Below are 12,497 nucleotides of genomic sequence, written 5' to 3'. Positions count from 1 at the left end.
TATTCTGGGAGGATTCCAGAGAGTGTACTGGTACGCAAGTTGAAGTATCAACCATGCCAGTAAATGAATACGTTGTTTGCTGTGAAAGTTATTCGTACAAGAGACGAGTTCTGTGTGGACTGGTAAGACCAGGTGAACTCCTACTGTATCACTGTAAATACGGTCATAAACATCAATGATGATACCTCTACAAAACTGTGGGATTACGCGGGAACGCATAGCGATTTGCGTCTCACTTAAAGGTGTTCCATCCTACCCACAAAATCTGTATCATTCGAACATGGATGAAATCTGATTCTGAGTTTTCATGAAATCGTGTCACATTGTAAGCGAAACCGGGAGTCACATATGAAAAGAAAAGTCTGCTGTCTATTTCACATTTGACGATCCTACTGCAGGCGATCTCTGGAGTGTAGTAAAGCGATTGGTCCACATTTGGTTCTTCGTTTCTCTTATATCGCACTTCCATGGGACCACCAGCGCATATTTCTCGACTACACCACCCTGGCAGCGGCAGCAGAAAGAGAATGCAGTACGGCATACCGGTACATTTACTCTACAGTCTCCTTCGCCATGATGTAACGGGCTGAGGATGCGGCTTTGAACTTTTTCTTCGGAGAAGAGGTGGTGTGGCGCCGCTCCATGGATTGCCATTTTGTTTCCGATTCGAAGTGATGAACCCATGTTTCATCACCTGTCACGATGTTCGACAAAAAATTGTCCCTATTACCCTTGTAAAGCGCAAGCAATTCCACACAGATGGTCCTTCGTTGCTCTTTATGGTCTTCTGTTAGGTGCCTAGGAACCCGGCGGGTACACACCTTTGAGCATTGTAATTAGTGGACGAGTCTGTCAGCTCTACCGACATAGACGTCCACTTGAGAAGCGAGGTGTTTAATTGCGATCCGTTGATCACCTCAATGACTCAATGAGAGTGTCCTAATGTTCCAGCACTGCAAACGTCACAACCGTGTGCGACCGGCCGACAGGCGGGAGATCAGACAGGTATGCGCGACCTTGTTGTAATGATCATAGACTCTTTGTCCAACTACTCACCGTGTTTTTGTTCAATGCCAGGTCTCCGTACACATTCTCCAAGCGCCTGTGTATACACCAATTTAAATTACATTCCTATCACTTTTAGTTTGGGAGCTACAACCCTTCAAAGTTTCAGGGGCAGATATCACACACGCTGTTCATAACGCAACGCACCTTCTAAATGTGGTGCGGCCGAGTTGTAACGTCGCCGGTGTCACGGAGCAAGAAGCTTCGTCGATGCGCTGTTAGTCTGCGGACTGTCGCCGCACACGGCCGTATACCCGACAGTTCGAGCCACACAAACAAACGGGGCTTGATATAACACAGTTACTGACATCGGATGAAGGTGGCATACACGAACAACGAGTAGTTGACATGTTACTGATGCTCGGCGAGTGCCGACACGATGCCACTGAAGCAGCCATGGCGTACGCCGTGAGATATCCTAGGCGAAGAGCTCCGGCAGCCATTACGATCTTACGTGCCGAACAACGACTTCGGGAAACAGGCAGCTTGGTAATGTGCCGCTGTAACAGAAGAAGAACTGCAAGAAGTGAGGAGACGGAGGTGTTTGTTTTAGCTGCAGTACACCACGATCCTCATGTGTGGCCACGTCTATGTGGCCACAGGTTTCATCCATACCACCTCACTGACTCAGGAGCTGCATGGGAACGATTTCCGTGCGAGAGTTACATTCTGTGAATGGGTGATGCGTAATATCACGCTGGAGTCTTTACAAGATGTTATGTTCACCGATGAGTCCACGTTCACAAATTATGGTGCAGCGAATCGCCATAACGTTCACTGCTGGGCCGCAGACAATCCTCAGTGGGTACGACCTGTAGACCGTCAACGTAGGTGGTCTATTAATGTATCGTGTGGAATCCGTGGGGATGAAATCATCGGTCCACACTACTTCCCAGGTACACTGACAGGTGAGTTATATCGCGCGTTTATAGTCGACAGTTCGGGTGGTCTTGAACATGTGTGTCTACAGACGAGAGCCCATATGTGGATGCAGCACGATGGTCACCCAGCCCATTCGGGGCGTGCTGTTGTGGAAGAACTAAACAACAGCTTTGCAAAAAGGTGGTTGAGGCGCCATGGTCTTCATTCATGGCCCGCAAGGTCGCCCGATTTAACACAATTAGATTTCTTTTTGTGTGGATATCTAAAGGATCGTGTTTATGCCACTGAGCCCACATCTGCGGATGATCTAAAACGGCGCATCGAGGACGCCTGTTGATCCTTGACAACGGCGGTTTTACATCTCGTCCGCAGATCCTTTAGAAGGCTCATTGATTGTGCATTCAGGAACATGGACACACATTTGAACATCTTATTTAAATCAGCTTCCCCCCTCCAGAACATCCAACACCCACCACACAGCCATGTATTATGTACAGCGTGTGGTATCTGCCCCTGAAACTTTGAAGCGTTATAGCTCCCAAACTAAAAGTGATAGGAATGTAATTTAAATTGATGTATACACAGCTGGTGTTACTGATTCCAGTGCATGATAGAAACAACTAATGTTCCATACAAAAAATTCTATCTTTTTGCTGTAACTCTTTGGATAAAAACATAATAAACTATGTACATAGCTCCGCAGACAGTGTAACGTTTCTTATGGTGTGCTACAGCAATAAATATTTCCGTCGCCTATTACTTCGTAACTTACAGAGGCAAACACATTTAGTGAAACACCCTGTGTGTACAGTCGTGGACAAAACGAGCGAGACCCCTCGCCTTTTCATTATGCTGATCCGCACAGCCCTAAAGTCTGCTACACAGCATAACGGGGAAGGAGAGGAAGTGCTACCAACATACTATCCACAGGCGTGAAACTGAAAAACCATACAAACTATCTCAGACTGTTTTCAATCATGTGTAAGACTATATTAAAGCTGATTGGTGTGTTAAACACAACACGTAAATGTAAGATATAAATGAAAGAAAAAACGCTAATTAGTATGAACTGTATTAATAAAAATGAATTTCAGCTTATCGAGATAACATAACTGCTGTAGTAATACAAAGTACCCCAGATCGTTACTAATTAGCAAAATAATATGCGTATTCCGCCTCGAAATGGTCTGTGTCAACGTTCAGACTAGTCATACTGGATTACCGTTGCTGACCTACCATGAAAGTGTGCAAATTTAGCAATGCGTGAAGATTCATAACGAAATTCAGTTAAAAATCATTCAGTGCCACACTTAAGTCAATTCAGTTATTGACAAAAGAGGAAAAAGGAGGCGGTAACAAGTATGAAATTCTACGAGAGTTTCATATTGTCATCCACAGGGCGCAGGTACAGAACAAAGGTAGCAATAAAACGTATTGAGGGCGCGGGAATTTCTTAAAATTGCTTTACTGATAGTCTAAGAGTGGGACGGTAGAGAACTAGTCCGAAGTTGGTTCTCTGCTAGACACGTGAGTCTGGATGGCAAAGAAATCCTGTAGATGTAGTCATGTAGATGTAACAAGGAAATTATGTTGTAATTGCGACATGTGAGTTACATTTGATTTGAACATCGAAGTTGTTTGCTGTTTATTTATTTTTTGTCCATTATTTTCAGCCATAGACATACACCTAGGTGCGTTAAATTGATACTGAAATAAAGTGTCATGCATTGACCAATAATAATAATTACTTGTTATAGTACTGCAGTACCTGCCAGCGTCTTCAGAAGTGGATATCGAATACGACGTTCCTAGGGTGTTTATAAGTGGCTATTGCAGAAGACATCGAACAAAATTTGAATGTAGCTTCGTTAAAAGTCCCCTGATCAAACGATCTGAGTTGCTGGCGAATACAGTTTATCCTAACTAGACAGTATATATTATCACTATACATGAGGTGAAAAGGGTTTCGTCGGGCGCGGTGGCCGAGCGGCTGTTTTTCATCTTGTTCTTTGTATTTGGTTGTCGCGGACATCACAAGACACCTGTTAAAGTTCGTTTGTTTATTCTTCCACTCTTTTTTTTTTATTACAGAGGCCATCCAGCTCTCTGACCGAACACGCTGAGCTACCGTGCCGGCGTTCTAGGCGCTTCAGTCACGAACCGCGGCCGGCCGAAGTGGCCGTGCGGTTCTAGGCGCTGCAGTGTGGAACCGCGAAGCCGCTACGGTCGCAGGTTCGAATCCTGCCTCGGGCATGGATGTGTGTGATGTCCTTAGGTTAGTTAAGTTTAACTAGTTCTAAGTTATAGGGGACTAATGACCTCAGAAGTTGAGTCCCATAGTGCTCAGAGCCATTTGAACCATTTTGAACCACGAATCGCGCGGCTGCTTCAGTCGCTGGTTAGAATCCTACCACAGGCATGAATGTGTGTGATGTCCTTAGGTTACGTGGGTTTAAGTAGTTCTAGGTCTAGTGGACTGATGACCTAAGCAGTTTGGTCGCATAGTTCTTAGAGCCATTTTTTTACCTTTCGCGTGAATTTTCTTTACATAAACGGCCGTATCTTTAGATTGCGTTGACATAGAAGCTCACTTTTTCACACCACCAAGGGACCATATACCGCAGGAAGTGATACATTTCCGCTTATTATGTCTACCGTACTCAAGGTAAACGGGTTTTAAGGGTTGGGTAGACAGATAGACGGTCAAGAAAATGAAACTAGTAGGATTCAGTTTTTACCGATTTAGGTGACGAAAATAGCTACGATAGTTACTGAAGATGAGGGCCGCATAAATAATTACTCCTACTCTTTATTCGAAATGTGCTGGTTGCAGTCGATAGGTAGAAAATTCATGTTTTTGATTCCAGAAAGCTCTATGCATTAGAAACTGCAGATCATTTTGCCATTTTCATTGCGAAATTGCCGTCTTATTCATGTCTAGGGTAATAATAGAGGGCTATTTGCCTGGATTTCTGCTAGCGCAGTGAAAGGTGTATGCTACTGCAAGGGAGGTCTGGTTTGTTTTCGGTTCTAATCTCGATGGAGGCAGCTAGAGTATCAGTAAAGCAATTTTAAGAAATTATCGCGCCCCCAATACGTTTTATTGCTACCTTTATTCTGTACCGGCGCCCTGTGGATGTCAATATGAATTGACTTAAGTGTGGCACTGAATGATTTTTAACTGAATCTCGTTATGAATCTTCACGCATTGCTAAATTTGCACACATTCATGGTAGGTCAGCAACGGTAATCCAGTATGACTGATCTGAACGTTGACACAGACTGTTTCGCGGCGGAATGCGCATATTATTTTGCTAATTCGTAACGATCTGGGGTACTTTGTATTACTAAAACAGTTATGTTATCTCGATAAGCTGAAATTCATTTTTATTAGTACAGTTAATAATAATTAGCGTTTCTTCTTTCATTTATATCTTATATTTTTACATGTTGTGTTTAACACACTAATCAGCTTTAGTATAGTCTTACACATGATTGAGCCGGCCGGTGTGGCCGAGCGGTCCTAGGCGCTTCAGTCTGGAACCGCGCGACCCCTACGGTCGCAGGTTCGAATCCTGCCTCAGGCATGGATGTATGTGATGTCTTTAGGTTAGTTAGGTTTAAGTAGTTCTAAGTTCTAGGGGACTGATGACCTCAGATGTTAAGTCCCATAGTGCTCAGAGCCATTTGAACCATACACATGATTGAAAACAGTCTGACGTAGTTCGGAAAATTTTTCAATTTCACGCCTGTGCATAATAGTATGTTGGTAGCACTTCGTCTCCTTGCCTGTTATGCTGTGTAGCAGACTTTGAAGCTGTGCGGATCAGCATAACAAAAAGGCGAGGGGTCTCGCTTGTTTCGTCGACGATTGTACAGTATTTACCAATCATTTTCTGAGCATTGCTAGTGGATTAGATAAAAAATTAGTTTACACAGAGAATCATATAACTATCTTGGCAATTGCCTTTCCGAGATTGATGTCTGAAATACTCGTCTGTCATGCTGATAAGGGGAAGATTGAATCAATAATTAGATCACTGACGACTAAAGACTCTCGTGGACATGATGGAGTGCCTAGCAGAATATTAAAGTACTGTGCTGCACATGTTAGCCCCGTACTTAACCATATTTGTAATTTTTCTGTTAGAAATGATCAGTTTCCTGAACGATTAAAGTACTCAGTGGTAGAGCCGTTTTATAAAAAGGAAGAAAGGGATAATATGGATATAAGTTTATATCTATTTCTATGCCATCAGTGTTTACTAAAGTTTTTGAAAGGTCTGTGTATGCAAGGATAATTGATCATTTTATATCACATAATTTTCCATCAACTGTACAGTTCGGCTTTAGAAGTCATCTAACAACTGAAAATTCTATATTCTCTTTTTTCTATGAAGAACTGTATGGGTTAAACAAAAGGTTTCGAACGCTAGGCATATTTTATGATTTAACTAAGGCACTTGATTGTATTGATCACAAAATATTGCTCCAGAAGTTCGACCATTACGGAATACGGAGAGTAGCTCACAATTGGTTCATCTCTTACTTTAACAACGGACAGCAAAAGGTCATTATCCACAGTGTTGAGTATGGCTGTGATGTGGGGTCTGAGTGGAGTATAGTCAAGTGGGGGTGCTCCAGGGATCAGATATGCCCTCTAGTATTACAGGTGACTCTAAAATATTTCTGTTTGCTGATGACATTAGCTTGGTAGTAAAGGATGTTGTGTACAACACTGGCTCGGTTTCAAGTTCATGTCTTAAGTTCATGACTTGAAGAAAATAAACTAAAGCAAAATCACAGTAAGACTCAGTTTTTACAGTTTCTAACACACAATTCAATAAAATCCGATGTTTTAATTTCACGGAATGGACATATGATTAGTGAAACTTAACAGTTCAAATTCCTAGGTGTTCAGGTAGATAGTAAACTGTAGTGGAAAGCCCACGTTCAGGATCTTGTACAAAGACTTAATGCTGCCATTTTTACTATTCGAACGACATCTGACGTTAGTGATCTTTCTACACGAAAACTCCACTTTGCTTGTTTTTATTCGCTTATGTCGTATGGTATTATATTTTGGGATAATTCTTCCCATTCTAAAAGGATATTTTTGGCTCAGAAACGGGCGGTTCGGGCAGTAAGTGGTGTAAGTTCGCGAACCTCTTGGCAACCCCTGTTCACTAGTCTGGGCATTTTGACATTGCCCTCTCAATATATACAGGGTGAGTCACCTAACGTTACTGCTGGGTATATTTCGTAAACCACATCCAATACTGACGAACCAATTCCACAGACCGAACGTGAGGAGAGGGGCTAGTGTAATTGGTTAATACAAACCATAAAAAAATGCACGGAAATATGTTTTTTAACATAAATCTACGTTTTTTTTTAAAGGAACCACGTTAGTTTTGTTGGCACATCTGAACGTATAAACAAATACGTAATCAGTGCCGTTTGTTGCATTGTAAAATGTTAATTACATCCGGAGATATTGTAACCTAAAGTTGACGCTTGAAACCTCCGATGTTCAGTTGCATGTTGTAACAAACACGGGCCACGGTCGGCGAGCAGCATCTGCAGGGACATGTTAACGATGACGACCGTGTTTACGAGTGTGGCTGTAGTGCACTGTTGTGGTTTGGTCTGGCTGTCGCAGTGTCCGCATGTAGCGCTTGCTGCTATTATTATTCTGCATTCGTCTCCGCACGCAGACCAACTGTAGTACACCCTGTTACCAGACGTCTGTGATAGTGTAGTGTTGTAGGAACTGTGACCATGGTGTATTCGAACTCTGAAAAGGCGGAGATGATACTCATCTATGGCGAGTGTCGACGAAATGCAGCTGAAGCCTGCAGGGTGTATGCAGAACGGTACCCGGACAGAGAGCATCCAACGTGCCGCATATTGCAAAACACCTACCGCCAACTGTATGCAACAGGTATGGTCGTAGCACGCAAACGGGTCCGTAACAGGCCCGTCACAGGAGAAGCGGGTGCAGTTGGTGTGTTACCTGCTGTTGCCATGAACCCACACATGAGTACACGGGACATTGCGAGAGCCGGTGGACTGAGTCAAAGTAGTGTCATGCGCATACTGCATCGTCACCGCTTTCACCCGTTTCATGTGTCGCTACATCAGCAATTACATGGTGATGACTTTAATCATCGAGTGCAATTCTGTCAATGAGCATTAAAGAGAATGCGTTACAGTTCTACCTGTTTACCGATGAAGCGGGTTTCACAAACCACGGGGCAGTGAATCTACGGAACATGCATTACTGGTCCGTGGACAATCCTCGCTGGCTCAGACAGGTAGAGCGACAGCGACCGTGGACTGTAAATGTATGGTGCGGAATCATTGGCGACCACCTCATTGGTCCTCACTTCATTGCTGGGGCCCAAACAGCTGCAACATACATCGCGTTTCTACAGAATGATCTGCCAACGTTGCTCGGAAACGTCCCACTGGAAACGCGTCGACGTATGTGGTATCAGCATGATGGTGCACCTGCACATTGCGCAATTAACACTAGGCTGACCCTTGACAGGATGTTCGACGGGCGTTTCATAGGACGTGGAGGACGCATAAATTGGCCAGCCCGTTCTCCTGATCTTACACCTCTGGACTTCTTTCTGTGGGGTACGTTAAAGGAGAATGTGTACCGTGATGTGCCTACAACCCCAGAGGATATGAAACAACGTATTGTGGCAGCCTGCGGCGACATTACACCAGATGTACTGCGGCGTGTACGATATTCACAACGCCAGAGATTGCAATTGTGTGCAGCAAATGATGGCCACCACATTGAACATCTATTGGCCTAACATGTCGGGACACACTCTATTCCACTCCGTAATTGATAACGGAAACCACGTGTGTACGTGTACCTCACCCCTCATGGTAATGTACATGTGCGTCAGTGAAAAAGACCAATAAAAAGGTGTTAGCATGTGGACGTAATGTGCTGTCCAGTCTCTTCTGTACCTAAGGTCCATCACCGTTCCCTTTGGATCCCTACGTAATTCGGCGCTCTCCGATACACACGATCGAACAGCGGAGGAGTGGTACTCAAGCGTCAACTTTAGGTTACAATATCTCCCGATGTAATTAACATTTTACAATGCAACAAACGGCACTGATTACGTATTTGCTTATATGTTCAGATGTGCTAACAAAACTAACGGGGTTCCATTTAAAAAAACGTAGGTTTGTGTTAAAAAAACATACTTCCGTGCATTTTTTTATGGTTTGTATTAACCAATTACACTAGCCCCTCTCCTCACGTTCGGTCTGTGGAATCGATTCGTCAGTATTGGATGTGGTTTACGAAATATATCCAGCGGTAATGTTGAGTGACTCACCCTGTATATTCTTTACTGTCGTTTCTTGTTGATAATATAAGCTTATTCCCAAGAATAAGTAGCTTCCACTCAGTTAATACTCGACAGAAATCCAATCTGCGTTAGGTTCGTTCTTTCTTAACTCTTGTGCACAAAGCTGTACAGTATACTGCTACATCCATTTTAGTACGCTACCACAAGAATTCAAAAATCTTATCAGTAATGCACGCGCTTTCAAATCGAAACTGAAGAGTTTCCTCATGGGTCACTCCTTCTACTCTGTTTAGCAGTTACTTGAAAAATTAACCTGTTTCTAAATGTTATATTGTTGACTTTGCTTACTGAAACTTACGGTTTGACTTTTTTTGGGTTCATCAACATTATATTTTTGTGTGTTATTACTTTTATGTTGTAATTTCATTTACTGACACGTCTCATGACCTTCGAGCTTTACTCCGCAATTTGCTCCTACAGAACTTCACGTGTAAATAAATAAATCAGATTTGATATCCATCCACTTTTCTGCTCAGAAATGGAGGCTATCAGACTGCCATCATCAAAGTACTGGCATCAAAGTAGTGTTACATAGGTAGCTGACATCTTTCACAGTAGTACAGATCGAAAGGGGCTCGTCCCAACACACCATGTTTGCCACTCAGCACGAAAGCAAACAGTATCGACACCCGTGGGCACATCATTGCGGTCGTGATAAATTTCGTTCGAATTCCAACTGGTTTCAGAACGGCGCCACCAACTGATGATAAACTACCGCAAATTTGTTTCAGCGATGTAATATCCCGACCGCCGTGGTGTGTATAGCTGCTCTGCGGGTTACGACTATATTTTGCGTGATTATTTAACAGTTAGAGAAATCGTTTGGTCTCGGACAGGCTACGAAGAGCTTGTGTTTTTAACGTAGTATAACAGCTGCAGTGCGGCTTTATGTCAATATCTGCAGTAAAACTGTCGATCGCTGAGAAATATTTCCTGCTATGGCTACGCACACCGAGCGAAAATAACCTGCTGCTGCGATCTACAGGGAAAAACTGTGAGCCGTACATGTGACATAAAATGCCACTACTGAAAATATATTTTGCAGCGTTACTACAGTGGAATCTAGGGTGAATTGTTAGAAATATGTGTAACGTATAAACGATCTCAGGCCAGACGTGGGATGCTGATCATCACAAACAAGGTGGTACCCATAGTCATAACATCTACAACTGTTGACAAATATTTTGGATGAATGAGGCAATAGGAACGGTACTGCTCATGGACTACTGTTGTATGAGGAATTGTAGTAACACTGTGTTTGCAAAGTGACATTAAAGTGAGAGAAAATGTTCACTTCATTGTCGTATCCAGCAGAGACAACACTATAGCAGCTTGTGGAAGGATGTATATAATAATCTGTAAAGTCATCATTCCTGACTATGGTACACTACTTAACTGGATTTTTAGGCTGTGTAATATACATCTCGGAAGTAATCAGCATTTTTTCTTGCAAGGAACGATCTGGGAATTCTAAGTGTACGCAGAGCATCACGGTTTCATTTCCCAGAGTGTTAATTCAGTTAAGATTGGATTGCTTGGCTGAATATTTAAGGCAATCTGTTAATATGATGGGGCGGGGTGGGGGAATTTTCAGGACAGTAGACAAATTTGAAACATTTCTTATCAAAGGAAGGAAAGCAGGAAATATGGCTTCCAAAAATAAATTGGCTTCCAAAAATTTGATATAACATATTAGTAGCATCGGGCGATGGAGGCAGTTGATGGTGATATCGTCAGGCGTGGACCTTAATTAAGGTTTCAAATTAATCTGAAAATAGATGCGTCATTACCGATTTATTTCGCTAAATGTTGAAACACCATAAAGTTCTGTTTTATTTAAAAAGTTCCTGATATAATTGAAGAGAAGGAACGTAAGATTGAAAGTTACAATTTAATGCCTCTGTAGCATTGAAATTAGACCTACCAAAGAAAGCGGTATTTCAGTAGGAGCAGAAATGAATCGACAATGATTTTTTGAATAAACCTTCCTAGCACTGAATTAAAATAATATAAATAAATAACGATTTCAGATGGGTATTTGTATACTAACGTCACAAACGGAAGTCTACTGTCTTAACCAACAATATTTCTCCCGTCTTGGATTTCTTATCACTAATTTTACTCGAAGGGCGACTGAATTTCCATAGGAAATGACGATCATTGGTGGCTGGAACTGGAACTACTGTGCCAGAACCAGTTCTACATACCTGATGTTAAAGCTCCAGGAGATCTGTAAAACTATCTACATAACTCCTAAGAATAGAGCTAGGAAAGAATGCACATTGTAACGTTACAAGACATTATGTACAGGTGTGAATATAGGCTACTCATCAAACTCAGCAAAGAGCAAATTTGAAACAGCTGGGATTTCTAAGTTGAATCATGGCAACTTTTTGAGAGACCATACCTTCAATGAGGAGGTAAGCCTCGACTTTGGGATCTTTTACTTAAAGGAGTGAATAGAAGACTATATATGTCAATGGTCAGGATAGATGGAAAGTATGAACATCAGTAAATTGATAATACTGTCGACAGGGAGGCTCAGGCTCAAGGAGGCACAACAAAATAATTGGAGGATAGTTTGAACCGTATAACATGCTGGAAGCCTATCCCTGCTGGCAAACAAACCCTTACAGTGTCGTTAAGTGAATCATCTGACGGGACACGCAATAATAATAATAATAATAATAATAATAAAGGAGTCACATCCTTGATGCTTTACTTTCAAACTGTTTGCCCGCATCTCGTGGTCGTGCGGTAGCGTTCTCGCTTCCCACGCCCGGGTTCCCGGGTTCGATTCCCGGCGGGGTCAGGGATTTTCTCTGCCTCGTGATGGCTGGGTGTTGTGTGCTGTCCTTAGGTTAGTTAGGTTTAAGTAGTTCTAAGTTCTAGGGGACTGATGACCATCGATGTTAAGTCCCATAGTGCTCAGAGCCCATCAAACTGTTTTCCTGGTTCTTAGACCATCAACATGTGAAGTGAGGCGAAGTAATGTATAATACGATAATGGGCAAAGAATCAGAAAAGTGTTTTCTCCGTAAGTAGTTGCGGGACATCAAGTATTTCATTTTTGTTATTTTTATAGTATCGTAAAAATTTGAGCAAAATGCACATATCAAAGAAAGTTTTGCATTACCCCTGTTACCAGAA

This window comes from Schistocerca serialis, chromosome 1 (genome assembly GCF_023864345.2).
Source record: "Schistocerca serialis cubense isolate TAMUIC-IGC-003099 chromosome 1, iqSchSeri2.2, whole genome shotgun sequence".
Lineage (NCBI taxonomy): Eukaryota > Metazoa > Arthropoda > Insecta > Orthoptera > Acrididae > Schistocerca > Schistocerca serialis.
Note: the sequence above shows the minus strand (reverse complement) of the source record.